General features: G+C 34.2%; 1 pseudogene across 1 annotated transcript in view; it reads left to right on the forward strand.

Moving 5' to 3' along the window:
- The first annotated feature begins 2,462 nt into the window (after positions 1-2,462).
- Positions 2,463-17,288, forward strand: part of LOC143222891 (protein trachealess-like) — a 297,994-nt pseudogene continuing 283,168 nt past the window's right edge. The window contains exon 1 of the transcript XR_013012572.1: positions 2,463-2,595. The product of XR_013012572.1 is annotated as a protein trachealess-like (transcript). The remainder of the gene's footprint in view (positions 2,596-17,288) is intronic.

Consider the following 17,288-nt stretch of genomic DNA (forward strand, 5'->3'; position numbering starts at 1 on the left):
GTGCAAAATTCCAAAAACAAACAAATAATTAAATGTATATATATGTTGTTGTGTTTTTTGCGTTCTTGCTTGTCAATATTTTCGACCGTAATCCTAACAATATATCAAGAGATTCAGCATGTTTAGAAAAATTAGGCTAGTACTAATTACATATATTAACTGAAAAATGCAAAATAGTCGATATGCTAAAATCATAAAAAAATTAAATGAAAAATAATGGTATTCGAGCTACCAAATAGTAGAAATAATACTGTTTATGAAGATAACAACGGAGAAACAACACAAACAAACTTTCTAGTCAGGACTTGTGAGATTTAAATTAGAAATTGCTGAAACAGAATTTTCTACAGATACGTTCATGGATGAAAGATGTTCATAATTATACAGATGTACCATATTACAAATGTTTCCTGTATCCTTTCGAACCAAATAAAACATTTTTTTGCACTATTGTTTAACTCTCTCTTTTAAAGAACTTCTGGAACGACTAAAGATTAATCTTTACTATGTCTCTTTTTCTAGACCTTGTATACCAGCATGAAATTAAATATTCACTTTGTTTTCCGGACTTTGTGCAATCTGTCGAACGTATCTTTATTGCATATTTTTGTGAACCCTACTTTCTGTATCGCTTGAAATTGGCTCCTAGTGGCATAGTGATATGTCTGCGGGCTCATATTACGAGAAATCGGTGTTCGATACCCGTGGTGAGCAAACATAGATAACTCATTGTGTAGCTTTGTGCTTCATTCCAAAACAATCAATCACTCGAAATAAGTTATTACTAAATAGTTGTGTATTTTTTTTCTAAATCTAATATGACGATTCGTTTTATAGTAGTTATAAAAAGATAATTTTTATGTACCTTTGTGATCATATAATTAGATACCCTTTAATTTCCTAAGTTCTCACGGGTGTTATATTTCTAAGCCATGGCTTAATTTACACATCCATTAAATTTTCGAATGTATTTCCTACGCTACCAAATGACTGTTTCCTGTCTATCTGTGTTTACCAGATAGATCTAGTTTAATTTCGATCTCTTTATGTCGATGCACAAGTCGTCTCGGTCCGGATATTCTCCGAACTAACGACACTTATTTCGATTTTAAATCTATTCTGATCCGTCCCCTCTAGTAAAGAAATTTCACAGTCGTATTTCTTAATATGATTACGTTTTACATCCATAAAGGTAGAACTAGTCATCACTAACAAACATATAAAAAATCCCTGTGTTTTTACACTACTCATCACACGAAGACAATCAATACAGTATTTCTATTTAATTGCGATGATTTACACAGGAACAAAAGTTGTGATTTTCCCTATTGTTGTTAAGTAGGGGTACATTATAGAAAATCTGCTAATATAGGGGTGTTTAGGTTTACCTGGAGTCATTTGCTACTTAACACGAAATCATAATATAAAGCTCAAATCAGTGTCACACAGTTTAAGAGTTCTCGGCTTGTTATTCACAGCATAACACAACTTTATATGGGTATTCTAAACAATCCCTGCTCATTATTTGCAACGTAACACATCCTCGCCTTGGCAATTTAGATGTTCTCAGCTCATTATGTACAGTATACCACAGTCTTACCTGGAAAAGTTAGTTGATATCAACTCCTTATCTATAATATAATACAGCCACACCTGGAAAGTTTATGCAATCCTATCTCATTATTTACTGTATAATTTAGTAAGCCCTGTTTAGACACTTAATTAATAATAATTAAACACTAATTAAAAATAATTAAATACTTAATTAAAAATAATTTATTCTAGTGGTAGAGAGAAGATGGAGATACGGTTCTTTCTCAGCTGTTAAGTTGCAGAATCACTGTTTCTTCGATATTGAAACTGAAGGCGGAGCGAGAAAGGATAATCAACAATTGTTTAAAACACTTCACCTGCCACAAGAGTGCCAAGGAAGACTACGACTGGCCGGTAAAACTCCAGAGGGAGTACCCACGGAGGAGCGTCAGACTGTCGTGCTCTGACGTTCATTCAGATTGGCTGACAATGGGCGATTTGTTACGGCCATGAAACACGGCAAACGTAGTAACCCATCGCTGGTGGCGGGAAGGCATGTACTATGAGAAAGGTTCCGGTAGCTTAGTCGTTGGTTTCAACGAGGCCTGTTAGCGGCCACCACTTGGTTCTTGGATGAGGGAGTGATCTTCAACTTACCGAACCATAAAAGGGCATTCTTTACATGTGATTCGATGTCTAATCTTCCCGTCAGAAAGGGCAGGAATTACTTTCTTATGAAAACTTCACTATTGTTAAATTTTCTGTGGATCTGTGTAAGAGTTTCTATCCCTGCTGTCTGAACCGAACTATCACCGTGGCTGAACACGGTCTAGCGCACCAGCGCGGAGTAACGCCTAGAAACGATTTACCCTCTCATCTCTGCTCACATTCCTCAACTCTATGCTCTGTTTTGCCGTTTGGTCCAACTTCAGTTTGTCAGTGTTGTTATATTCCGCGCTCAGACACGATGGCGGCTCACCCCAGCATCCAGCCGCCTGAGGTGTATGGAGTTCTCCCAGTGGATCTGCACGTACCATCCCAGGGATATCATCCTTACTACCGGTAAGATAAAAATAAAAGCCAGACTTGTAAGTCATATATTATTATATGTAAAAAGGTGTATAAAAATGCGCATAAAACTATAATTTGTAATTGCATTTATTATTAATGGGAATAAATATATTTTTTTACAGTTTTTGTATTTACATATAGTGTTAGTTGTTATAAGTTTCGATAAAACAAGATCTATTATATTGAAAAAAAATCCTATTTTAAAATATTTGGCCGGTCACTAGCTTAAATAATATTGACCAGTGATAATCTTTATTTAAACGATATTTACCTGTAGCAGGTTTTAAGTAATTTTGGTCATCGACAAACTTTATTTAAATATTGACTGGTGATAAGCTTTGCTAAATAATACAAACAAATGATGATGTTTGTTTAAATAATAATGATTAATAAAAAGCTCTAATAAACGTTTACATAATCCTGTCCAATAAAAAACTTGTTAGTATTTTGCTTAGCTCAAGCACTGACCAATGACAATATTGTTTTTATTAGCATATCAGTGTCAGAACTCTGTTTACATAATTTTCAACAAAGTTTGAGTAATTCTTGGCCAGAAAAGAGTTTTTTTTTTAACTATACGAACAATTGTAATTCTTATTGAATTGATATTAAGTAATAACGAACTTTATTTAAATAACAATGAATAATTAAGTGATATAAACACGTTTTTATATGACGTATTGAGATGGTGCCAAGTTTTGTTTTGTTGACAGTGTAGACTTAGTATATTAATGAGCATATAAGCAAACGCTATTATTATATTATATTATATTAATTAACAAGATTCATACAGTAATGACCCAAATATAAGTTTGGTTTATATAATATTGACTCAATACTAGTAATCCATTTCTGTACAATTAACTACTTTAGAAGTACAAAGAACCAAGATTTTGTAGTTAGATTATTTGTTCCTCGAACAAATACATAACAGAGCTTAAATTACATAAAATTTAGGAACTTGATTTATTCTCTGAATTACTTAATTTTGTTTACAACGTAACGTCAGTTACAGCCTCATAGAATATCAGTGTGGTCATGTTCAAAGACATTAGGGACACCACACTTCTGAAAGAGTCACTTCTGGCAAAAAGGAATTAGGAAGTAACGAGTATACTCTCTCCATCTTGATATATATTTCGCACATGAACAGAACATATTTCTCATCAGTAAGTGGATTAGCCTTATAAGTAGTCCTGTCTTTTTTCTTAGTCAATGAAAGTTAAGTTTTTGATATTGTGTGATGAATTGTTTACTTTGCTTCACGATACACACTCACAGAATACACGAGAATTTCGGGACTTTTGAACAAATTTCAGCGACTTCAAATAGTTTTTTTTTCGTAACGAGCAACTGTCCCACACACTTATATATATATATATATATATATACGTATAGTATAAAATTAACCAACGTCCAATGGCCAAGCTAAGTTTACATCCATGACATCTCTCACCACAGATCCCATGTGCAATTTGATTACCTGTAGACAGATAATTTCACCCCCTTCCCCGAAGGAGATAATGACGTTTTAGAAAGCATAATACCTTAACCTCGCGTTTTAGGGGTAATAAATATTACGTGTACTGTGATATTTATGTTCAATAATAGTCAACAGTCAAAGTTAAGAGTATCAACAAAACACAGTTTTCAGTTTTAGGAAATGCGCTGTAAAGAATTTAAAACTCTGACATTAAAAGAAATAAATAAACATAGTGAATAAATAAAGCAAATTGTTTTATTTAGAATCAAATGCTTGTGTGCTGTCAATTTACATACTTGTTGGCCTTTAGTTCAACTGTAACTTTAAATTGCTGTTGGGGTGAAAAAGCCTTTCTATAAAATGTTCCACCGAACAAAGTATTGAAAAATCCTGATTTACTACGCGAAATGTACACAGAAACGTTTAGGTATAGTATAACAGTTTTCAACGTTGCATGTGTTATCAACTATTCCAAATAACTTTTATAGAGGAGAAAAAAACATTTAACTGATACCAATTTGTACAAGTGTCTGTGTTACCCTTTGAGACAAGCTCATATTTTCCCTGAGTGAACAGACACAGAACCAAAGTAATATGAATTTTTAACTCATGATTTAGATAAACTTTATTGAAAAAAATGATTAGAACATGTTCACTACCTCTCAAAATTTTGTGAAAAAATGTCATACTATACACAGAACGACCTATATGAAAATTAAAAAAAAATTACCTGAATATATTTGATTAATGGTATATTCTAAAACAGATGGGAAAGAGAGAAATTCATACCTGTTATGGCTATGGCATCATTTTGGGGTTATAACGACTTGAAGGAATCAATTTACGTACAAAGTGTCCAAGAATGTCCCACAGATATTTTGCGATGTTTATAACAGAACGTTTCTCTGTTGGTTTATGATTTGATTTGATTTATTATTCGAGGTAATGAGTCTTTCTTAGTCCTAACAGTACAATATCCTTCATCATAACAAAGTACGAACTACTAGTAAATCTAATGCTATATCAATAAATCTTCAAATATGATTCCTTTGGAAAGAACTTCTTGACCTAAGCCGAGAAATAAAACTTTGAGTAATAAGTTAAGAGGAGATATGGCATTTATATGGTGTTGTGGCTATTATGACAATTTTGGTGAAAGTTGAATAGCGCTAATGAGACATAAATGGAACAGAAAGTGATCTTTCGTAACCTTAAGCCTGACACATAATTACGGTAATAAATAAACTTATAAGCCTAACTAGCTGATTATAATTCTAACCATTTCTTCCTATCTTACTTTTATACTTTTTTTTCTTCTAAAACCATAGTTTTGTTTTGTGTCGTAAAATAAAGTTTTTATTTTCTGCTTATTCCTGGTCCATTTTTAAATGTATTGGAAATATATGTGACGTATGAAATAAAAAGTACGTTTCGGGACCATTTGAGGACCTTGTATGTCCCCGTGTTTAGGGTGTTTGACTCGCAACCTATGAGGAGCGGGTTCGAACATGAACATCGAAAATGCTCGCTCTTTCAGCCGTGAGGTCCGACATGGCCAGATGGCTGAGGTTTTTGACTCGTAATCTGAGGGTCACGGGTTTGAATCTCAGTCATACCAAACATGCTTGTCCTTTCAGCCATGGAGGCGTTATAATGTTACGATCAATTTCACTATTCGTTGGTAAAAGAGTAGCCCAAAAGCTGATGGGTGGTGGTGACTAGTCGCATTCCTTCCTGGCTATAACTTTAAATTTGAATAGCTAAAGAAGGTAGCCCTTAAGTACTTCTACCAGAAAGTCTACAGAAAAATAAATATCCTAGAATATGAAAATACAGGGATAGATCCAAACAAATAACGCATCAAGGGAAAAATTTCCTAACTTTTGGTCAGTGTTAAAATGTCATTCTCAAGTCACATTATTATTTTGTGTTTATGTGAACTAATGTAAATATTATATACATTCCAAGACCGATATAATCAAAAAGTGTTGTTTCGGTTAAAGTGTTTTTAATGTTAGAAATATATTCACATTGATATTTGCAGTTGTGTCCTTTATACAAAATTTGCATCTGCAATTCATAAATTGCAAGAAACACACATACACATATACGTATTCTTAGAATAGATCAGCTAAATCTGATAGGAGCAAGTTAGAATATTTGTTAAGGATCAATTAGAAATTTGACAAGTTTCAGACCCTATTCACAATATATATATATATATATATTTCTTACCAGTCGGTTACTCAAAATCAGTAAAACTGCCACAGTGAAACCCATGTTGAGTCTATGAACAGTGGACTTGTGGTTATTACTTGACATGTGCAGAAAACCGCAATTATCTGTCATTTGCTTTTTAAAAACCATAAATCTACACAACAAAATATCTGTGATCTGCTCATTGCGGGTATTAAAACCTAAGTTTTAGCGATTTAAGCCTAGAGACTAACCATAGAGCTACTAGGGAGGGGCATTACATGATGTAATTGACCTTCCAACAGCTCGTCCATGTTAAAATTGTGTTCTCAAGATGGCTGGTACGGGTATTAGCTCTTTAATTAAAAGAAAGTACCGAACAATGTTTTGACCTTCTTAGATAATCTTCAGATTCATGGTCTGTATGCGACCAGCTTTTCAAAATTAGTATCTTACAAACAACTCACTATTAATACTGTCCCCCGGTGACAGTGGTAAATCTGTTGACTTAAAACGCTAATATCCGTGGCTCGGATGCTCGTAGTGGACATAGTCTACTGCGACTTTGGTCTAAAACAAATAAACTATTAAAATTCACACTGCGCGTACCCTGAATGTAAATATATGTTACTGTTTCATTTCATGAAAAAAGTCTAAATACTGATGTGTTTCTTCATAATAATTCTTTTTTTTTCATGACGAGTTTAATGGATATTTTAAAAGTCAAACACTGTAAAGACATTTACATACCTGTGTAAAATATTAAAATTTAAGTATCAAATATTTTGTGCAGAAAGTTTTATGTTGTAATTTAACAAGGAACGTCATAGCTTCTGCTATATATCTATTTTTTTCTGAAGTCAAGTTTTTGTAAAAGTAAATTTTTTCGTGGTCATGATTATATACAAATACAATGCACAACTTTCAATAACACAGATATACAGCTTAAAACAGCCAGTACAATATAATAATAGATATTTGGCTGCCAGTATTTCATACAAATACAATTTGAAAAATACAACGTTATGCATAAAAAATGATTTATAACACGATAGGATATATTTTGCCACATTTAATATGCTATATACAAATATTATTTGTTAAAATAATGTCAAACAATGGTATATAGAAATTCAGTTTGCTATGGCCAACGTGACATTGAAGAAAAGGTTGAACAGGTTGATATATTATTGTACGCCCTATTTACTTTCACTCTAATATTCTTGTCAGCGCTGGGACAGCGGTAAGTCTTCGAATTTACAACGCTAAAATCATGGGTTCAATTCCCCTCGACAGAGACGATTTGGCTTTGCTCTAAGAAACACATACACACACAGAGAAGTTTTTGTTAATAACTGCTAATACAGTTGTCCATCAGTGAGCCAGCAGCAAATTTCTGGACTTAAGATACTCAAATTCCATGTTCGATTTTCGGTAGTTGACGGATTACAAATAATTCATTGTGTAGTTTTTCGTTAAAACAGCCAAACACAAAAACTATTGTAATTGGTGAAGTGGTCGCCTGAGATCAAGGTGGCAAGTTTGCTGTTTTGCCACTTATTAATCCAAGAAAATAATACTTAATAATTACTGGTGTTAAAATAAATTATTGAAGTAGTGTCAAAAATAGTTAATCTAATTATAATGTGTTGTGACATAAATAAAAAAAAAAGATGAAAAATTTCATTTCATCATGTTAATTTGGTTCTCATTGCAGAAGTTTTTGTCAAGAAATTTGTGTATGTGAGTAGTGTTTCAATTAGTACAGGTTCTCACGACTAAAATTACTATCATGGCCAGGTGGTTAGAAGACTTGACTCGCAATCCAAGGGCAGTGGGATCGAAACCCTGTCATACCAAACATACTCTCCCTTTCAGCTGTGGGGGCGTTATAAAGTGACGGTCAGCTCCACTATTCGCTGGTAAAAGAGTAGCCCAAACGTTGACACGAATGGTGAAGACTAGTTGCCTTCTATCTAGTCTTACACTGCTAAATTAGGGACGGCTAGCACAATAACTCTCGTGTAGCTTTGCGCGAAATTCAGGAACAAAGAATCAAACTGTCATAACAAAACCATGAATTGAAACAATTATTATATACAAATAGTGTCATTATGGCTAGTATTATGTATAACGTACTAGCTTGTTATAGTTTGGCTATCTTTAAATCTCTCTCTTTGAATTTGTGAAAGGAAGCGTTAATCGGTAAACAAGTAACGAAATTTAGTCACTTGTGTTCAAGCATTAGCGTTGTCAACGTCTCCCACTGACATCTCCTGTGTTACATTGGGTAAAAACATGGCAAAGGCTAAAATGTTGACAGAGTTTGAACGTGTCAGAATTGTTGAGCTGCAAAAGCAAGGTCTCTATCAACGTGCCATCGCCGGTGAGACTGGGTGTAGTAAAACTGCTGTTGAAAATTTCTTAAAAGACCCTGAGGGATACGGAACGAGAATTTCAAGTGGTCGGCACAAGAAAATTTCGCCGGCGTTGAGCAGGAGGATTCGACGGGTTGTACGGCAAGACACCAGTCGATCGTCGAACTTGGTTAAGATCCTTACGGACGCAGAATGCAGCTCAAGAACATTAAGGCGGCATCTACGAGAGAAAGGCTTTAAAAACCGTAAACGTCTTCAAAGGCCACGCCTCCTTCAACACAATGAAAGAGCTCGGTTAAACTTTGCTGAGAAGCACCAAACATGGGAAAAGTGGAAGAAGGTTTTGTTGTCTGACGAGAAAAAATTTAACCTGGATGGTCCAGATGGCTTTCAACGTTACTGGCACGATAAAGATATCCTACCGGAGACATTTTCTACACGACACAGTGGAGAAAGTTCCATCATGATCTGGGGTGCTTTCTCATTCCATGGAACAATGGAGCTTCAGGTTATACAGGGACGTCAAACAGCAGCTGGCTACATTGGCATGTTGGAAAGAGCATTCTTATTGACTGAAGGCCCTCGTTTGTGTGGAAATGACCGGATCTTTCAGCAGGACAACGCTGCATCCACAATGCCCGCAGGACAAAGGGTTTTCTCATGACGAATAATGTGATTCTTTTGGACCATCCAGCGTGTTTCCCCTAACTGAACCCCATCGAAAATGTTTGGGGGTGGATGGCAAAGGAAGTCTGCAGAAATAGACGTCAATTCCAAACAGTGCATGATCTTCGTGAAGCCATCTTCACCACTTGGAATGACATTCCAGCCAGCCTTCTGCAAACGCTTATATCGACCATGCCAAAGCAAATGGTTGCAGTTATTCGCAGTGACGGCCGTGCAACTCACTACTGAGACCTCTTGTTGGGCATTTCCTACCCTGTTTAGAACTTCTTTTTGGTATGGTCTTAATCTTTTGACCAGCTAGTATTTAGACTAATTTCATAGTGTTCACATTTTCCCTATTAAATGCTAAAAATGTTTTTCATTTTTATTTTCCCTTTTCTTATTTTCGTCTTTCAAAGCTCTACTGAAATAAGTGGTTGAGTCTAACAACGCAAAATGCATATTTTTTGTTTATATTCATTAGCCTTAAGATTCTGGCCAGCAGTGTATATCCAAAGTATTTCTTTCAAGTTCGATACTTTGCCATATTCTAATATGGGATAAAAATATACAATAAAAATATATCCATATTCACTGATTTAATAACCAATAGAATGTCTTTGCACTTAAAACCTGTCTTTATCATTCTATTAATGTGTGTTGAAAGTGCGTTATAAAGAACATTTTGTTGAGATTTAATAGAATATCTCGTTGATACTGTTGATTTTCTGTGGCTGTTTAATATATTTGTGTATTGGTTTTTGCCTTTTCTTTATGTTGTGAATGAATGATATCCACTGCTCTTTAAAATTCGTAAATGCTAGGATTTTTCGTGTTATTTATGATAACATCCACCTCCCACATTTTTCTTAAAGTTCATAATCTGGAAAAAAGACGGGTATTTCAGTGTAACATATTATTATAGTATTCAATTTTACCTCACTAAAAGCTTTGCATAGGCTTTAAGAACCCAATATATATATATATATATACTTAAAACATGTAGGAATGTCAGGATAACATTGTAGGAAGAGGTAGCTACAGAATAGTGGCGGTAAGTGTGCTTTCTGTTAACCGCTTTTAAAATCGAGCTCTTAATTTCTTTCTGTACTGTTTCACGTGATTAATTAATTGACAATCATCAGTCGCAGAAGTGTTTTTGCTTTTCCCTATATAGTGTGTATGTTGTTTTATAGTAAAACCTAAGCTCCTACTGGTACAGCAGTATGTCTACGGACTTACAGCGCTGAAAACCGAGTTTCGATACTCGTGGTGAGTAGACCACAGATAGCTCATTTGTGTAGCTTTATGCTTTACTGAAATAGAAAATCTAATGTTTATTTAATTTTTATTTTAGCATAGAAACATGGCGCAATCTGTAGATGTTAACTAATATAATAAGTGCTCAATAATAGCAGTAATGGGAATGGGGGTTATGTACTGCTTAATACCTTGACCTTTATACCAAACTATTATCCCAGTTTGGTTGAGATTGGTCTAGCGACATAGAAGTAGTTAGATAACGGACAAACAGATAAACATAAATTTTTGTGCTTTAAATATTTTGACAAATACAACACAGTGCAGACTTTAACAGATTCCTTCTTTTGAATATTCGCGCGAAGCTACATACTGTCTACCTTTAGTTGTCAGCACTAATTTGGAACTGATTGACTAGAAAAAATGCTAGTGAAAAGCATCCATTATCATTTTATGCCTCTCTAACAAATTCCCAAGACTTTGTTCATAGGATCAAAAACTTTCGATATAAAATCTCTATTTTCCTCAATGCAAAAACAGCTTTACATGGCCTAAAAAATTAAAAGACAATCATGAAACTTAATCAACCTCACAGAATATTGTTTAAATAACACCTATTTTACATGCGAATACCAATCATATAAACAAAACAATGAGTTAGCGATGGAATCCCCTTTCTCCTTCACTTTTCTACATGAACGAGTTAGAATAATTGTTTGAAAATAAATTACACACATAAAGAAACTAGAAATCTGGATAAGATACGTAGACTATATATTTGGTATATGACGACATGGAAAAGATGTGCTAGTTACTTTAATTGAATTTCTTAACACATGAAATGTAATCCAACACTTGCCTCCCATTTTGTGGATACTAGTGTAAAAAAATAAAACGATTAAGTCATGACTAAAATATACAGGAAACTTCACTCCGTCATCATGTTGCCACACACAAGATCTAATCACCATCTATAAAAAAAAAAGATCCTACTTCACTTACGTAAATCGTTCGTTTTTTAATTTCGTGCAAAGCTACACGAGGGCTATCTGCGCAAGCCGGCCCTAATTTAGCAGTGCAAGACTAGGGGATAGGGGAAAGGCAGCTAGTCATCGCCACCCACCGCCAACTTTTGGGCTACTTTTTTAACCAACGAATAGTGAGATTGACCGTACTTTATAACGCCCCCCCACATACGTAGGGGTGAATTCCAGACATCTGCCCTAATCCATCAATTAGTATGAAACAGGTCACAAAATACTGTGTAATGAAATTCTCTTGCTACACCGAACCAAAATTAAAAAAATAATATTTAGAAACTACAAATCTCGTCATAGCTAACCATCTCTCAATGAACTGTGATTATGGTCGAGCGACATAAACCGTTCTATTCACTGCCCATTCAACTGACCTTTAACTGTTTCCGGTCACATTTACTTCTCTTACTTAATTTTTTTATCTCCATAACGATATATAAACTGTATATAGCTTACTATTAACCATAAATGAAGAAGTCAGACCAATGTTCTGTTCATACAATATTCCACCATTAATAATTTTTGATGTTTATAAGTCGCTATGTACCTGTTATGTATTAGCATAATGTGTTTCATTTCTTAAGTATAATAATTTTCAATAGCATGCATTACTAACACATTAAACAAACGGCAGCGTAATTACTTATATCGTTAAGGTATGTTGAAAAAATATAACTTTTAAAAGTGTTGATTTAATACTTCGCTTCATTTATGTATAAATTCATTTTATGTGCCAGTGTTTAGGGTAGAATCATTATATAAGATATGTCCTTCGTTTGCCTGCCTGTTCTACTGGGTACGTAGTTTCTAGAGTAAAGATTTGTCCTTCGTTTATCTACCTGTTTTACCAGATATCTGGCTTATAGAATAAAGCATAACAACCTGAAACTGTCTCGAATAAACCTACAACAAAAACACTCAACTAAAAGAAGGCGGAGTTAAGGAGGAGAAATCTTTTGTAGGAACAAGGTGAGGTCACTATAGGTGAAAGAGAGACACGTCGATAAAATATTAAGCCTAAGTACGTCACGAAACTGTCATGGGGTGATTACCATCCCATGAGAAAAAGGCTAAACGCAGGTTGCGTGAGTTGTAACCTGTATAATTATTGAGCTAATGCACACACACATACATGTTTATATATGAGAGAGAGAGAGTGAGATATAATCTTTCATAAATACGCGGTGATTTTAAAGTGACTTGCATTTGAAAGTGGACAGGAAAGAAGAAAGAGGCATTATTTACTGATGAAATTTGAATTCAAAAAGTATGAACTGGTGTCCAAGATCTCACTGAAAATATGACTTATATATGCGGCGTTATTACTACATGATTTGCAATGGGATATTCATTATAATACTGAACTCAGATTTCAAACTTTGAGATTTAAAATATACAGTTAATTCGCTGGTTGTATAAAGGAGAATGCGACTTGTAAAAGCCAATACCAACAATAAAGTAAGAAAGACTCCAGCTTCTCTTTGGCAAATGAAAAAAGAAATCTTATGCAGTGACGTTTCGCTTCAATAAAGTTTCCTCAGTTGGTAAAAGAAGTGAAACGTTTTGGCATAGGGTTTCTTTCCAGCTGCCCGAGAGAAACTGAAGACAAAGACAAAACATGACATATTCACTGACTGGCTGACTATTCAATTCTGACGTAACGTTAAAAACATACTATTTTGTTCTTTGAACATATCGTAGGCCATGCTGTGATAAAGTGTATTTTGATTTGTTTGTTTGTTTGTTATGAATTAAGCACAAAGCTACACAATAATGTATCTGTGATTTTCCCACCACAGGTATCTAACACAGTTTTTAACAGTATGAGTTTCGCAGGCATACCACTGTGCCACTGGGGGGCGAAAATTTTGATGATTTTGGATTGTCTCGTGGAATACAACATTTTATAGTGGTATATGTACATGTAGATTACTTCACAATAAGGTTGGTAATAATTTAAATCACATCATATTTTACATCCTTGCAGCCATTAAAACGAATGATTTGATTTACACTTATGTTAATGTAATACACACACACACAAATTACTACCACATGTCTTGTTTTCTCTGTTAGGATCTTCTTCAACTCATTTACTCATACATGACTGATTTTTTAACGTTTTAACTAACAGTCAACTTTAAACTAAATAAATAATGCAGTTCACATACTACTTACTCTAAAATCCCCTGATTTCATGCATATAGGATGTATTATTTATCCGCTAGGTTCTCAGCTCTTGCGTATGTTATTCTAGATTCACTCTGTTTTAATGAAATTGTAGTTGCCACTTAAAAGTTAAAATTCTCTGAAGATAATATCATTCAGTCGTATAGTTTTACCATTTAACGAACTGCTACGCTTGACAGAGTTAAATAAAATTAAAAAGATAAGCTATAATAGACTGTAACCTTCCTTTAAGTCGTCTGAGAAGTTCGTATGCTCCCAATTGGAAGTATTGTCTTCTCTTTAGCGAACATCTTTCGAACCATTCCCTTATTCCTGTCTTTACGGATGATTCACAATCAGGTGGCTCTGTGGGCATTGACATGGTTTGTTGTGGCTCAGTGGTTGTTCACAGGATTCACTCTACAGTTTCTGTGTTCACTGCAGGAGTTGTATGCTATTTCTCTTGCCCTGGGTCATGTATAAGTACACTAACTATTCCGTTTAGACTCTCTTAGCCCTCTACTGGCCTTGGAATCGCTTCACGTGAGTTCTCATCTTGTTCCTGTTGATATTCAGAAACAAACTGCCTTCTTTTCTTTGTCTTCTGCTTCTATCCAGTTTTTATAGATACTTAGCTATGTCAATATTCGGGAGAACGGATTGCTAACGCTGGAGCTAAGTCCGTCTGCTCTGACGTTGTCATAGTCATGTCTGTCCCGCATATGGACTAAGGTCCTATGATAAGGGCATGTTTTCGCCAGTTATCAGTCGATTTGGGGTTAGCAACTTCATAAGAATCTTTTTTCAAATCAACTAACTGTTGTTGTTTGGCCGTCTAGTTTCCGTAAGGATCGAAGGGAATAAGTTTTCTTGTGTAGATATCGCACTGGTCACAGTTGCTGTGATAAGAGCCTGTGACATTCATAGTTCCTTAATATGTATTACCAAAACACTGAGAGGCTTTGTATAGAACATATTTAAAAGTACGAAATAAAATGTTCAAAAAGCATACGTATTTTTTGTTTACGAAATAACTTAAAATGATATCAAATTGTGAATCACATTCCCATACAACAGGGTAAACGATCCTTTTTTGGCGATTACATAACCCTTTCACCACAAGGAAATACCCTGAATAACCAACAGTTTTTGTTTGTAGCTCAGCACAGAAAACTATCTGTGCTCTGCCCACCACGGATATCGAAATTCAGTTTCTAGCGTTGTAAGTCCGCAGACATACCGCTGTAGTACCGGGGCGGGCAGGTTTTAAGAGCTACAATAATTCTGTTAAACCTTCATTTTACCTTTCCTCCTTCGTCGTCTGTGAACGAAGCTACTGTTATTTTTACCAATATAATGCATGGTGATACAGTGTTTAATTAACCCCAAATGCCCTTTCACAATCTTAAGAAAGTCTGGGGCATTCAGGATTAACTGTTGGAGGATTTTGGTTATATATGAAGTTGTGTAATGCAGTTTAATATAATGGAATAGAACGATGTTGAAGGTTGTTAATTACTTACGTTAATGAACAAATAACCTTTAAAATGGTACAACTCTGATATGGTGTTTAGTTATTGCCTTTATTCCTTTTTATGTATTGTATGAACTTAGTTATATGTTGTTATTTTATTAAACAGTGTTACTATTAAAGTTTATATCATAATGAGAAAACTCCTTGCTAAGTTTTAAAAAACTAGATTACTTTGACCTTCAGTTCTGTATGGACTTTGTGATTTCAAATATTAGCTCCTTGATATCAAAATTAAGTCCAATAATAATAGTTTTCCTTTGTTTATGCGCTGTTTTAGTTTTTGTTATTTTATCGGCTGTTTCTGATTAGAATTGACATCAGTACTTTAGTGAACTTAAGGACATTTAAATAGCTTCTTAAAATGAAAATCTAAATAATGAAAGAAGCAAAAACGAACATATTTTGTTTTGTTGACGCTGTCCTGTGAAGTATGTTAAGAAATGTAGTCTACGTTACGAGTTACAATTGTAATTACTTCATTATCTATTGTTTACTCCTGTGGATAGGTCAGCGATAAGTCTAAAAGCTTGCAGCACAAAATCAAGTTTTCTTACTCGCAGATGGAACAGCACAGATTTCTCAAGGCGTTGTTAGGACGCTCGACTAGCATTTGAAATCTGTTGCCGAAAATGCTCATCCTTCCTGCCTCGGAAGTATTATTATGTGACAATCAATCCCACTATTCTTTGATAAAGAGTAAACCAACAGTTGGAGGTGGGTGGAGCTGATTTGCCGCAATCCTTTATTACATATTTTATAATGATCAAATTAGATACATTGAACCTTCCCCCTTTTCGCTTATTCTACGCAAGTAATATAGAGAAGAATTGTGACATCAATAGCATACGTATCTCCGTCGTCGTTATAAAGTATCTTTAAAAACAAAACTACAAATCTTCAATTGTTAATATATATATTCATCCAGTTACTCATCTATTAACAAAAACTTATAACATGTCACTCTCCTGTCTAAAATGTCATTCCTGTCTAATCATTTTTTTTGTCGTTTTTAAAGTAAGTTTACATGTGTCCGTAAACTATCACTTTGTCCATTTGTGGTTGGATATTTGGATACTTATCTGAAACTAAAATCTGCCCATCGCTTGTCCAATATGCTAGTTTACTTTATTAATGTCAGTCAAAGACGTCATAATATATAAATTTCATTCTGCTCTCGAACCGGCTTTTATGATTTCATCAACTCCATAAACGAAATCCACCAATATTTAGAGAAAACGAAACAACAATAATAGAATTAAACTTATAGAACAATATCTTTTGAACTGAAAGGGAACAAACTTTTATTATTAAATGAACTAGTATTTCTTTTCTTGAAAATTCAGGACTTCTTTCTGAATAAGATAAGTGACATGAATTGTTGATGACGAGAAATTCACTTAAAATAACAATGTATCTCAGAACGGCTGGTATGGGTATTAATACTTTTATTGATAAGCAGACCATTCTAGGTCACCTTCAGGTTAACAAAGGGAGAGTTTGCAACTGACCGCTGTCGGTTACATGTCTTAGGAACGAGAGTACAAACAGGTACGTGATTATAGGGGGCGATGCAGTTGGATGTTAGGTTGTTAATTAGTATAGGTATAAAGTTATTCCTTCATACTGGTTTAATTTTGGTTTTAGTTGTTGTGTACATGAATGTGTGCACTGGTTTTATAAATACTTTATATCTTTAACAACTGTGTTTACCCTTGGAGAATATTACTGTACTGAATTGGTTTACATGTGAGCATTTGTTTATTCTCAATAAAGAAATGTTATATATATTTCTTTTTACACAATACTTTAATAAAGTAATGATGTGATTAACTATTAACAAGATTGCTAAAAATTGTTAACTTAAAAGGGGAGAAATACGAATATTCAAAAATACAGAAACAAGATAGATAACTTAAAGTGAAAATGCAATCGCAAAAATTGAAAAAAGAAACTTAAGATTT

Source organism: Tachypleus tridentatus, chromosome 8, assembly GCF_004210375.1.
Source record: "Tachypleus tridentatus isolate NWPU-2018 chromosome 8, ASM421037v1, whole genome shotgun sequence".
Taxonomy (NCBI): Eukaryota; Metazoa; Arthropoda; class Merostomata; order Xiphosura; family Limulidae; genus Tachypleus; species Tachypleus tridentatus.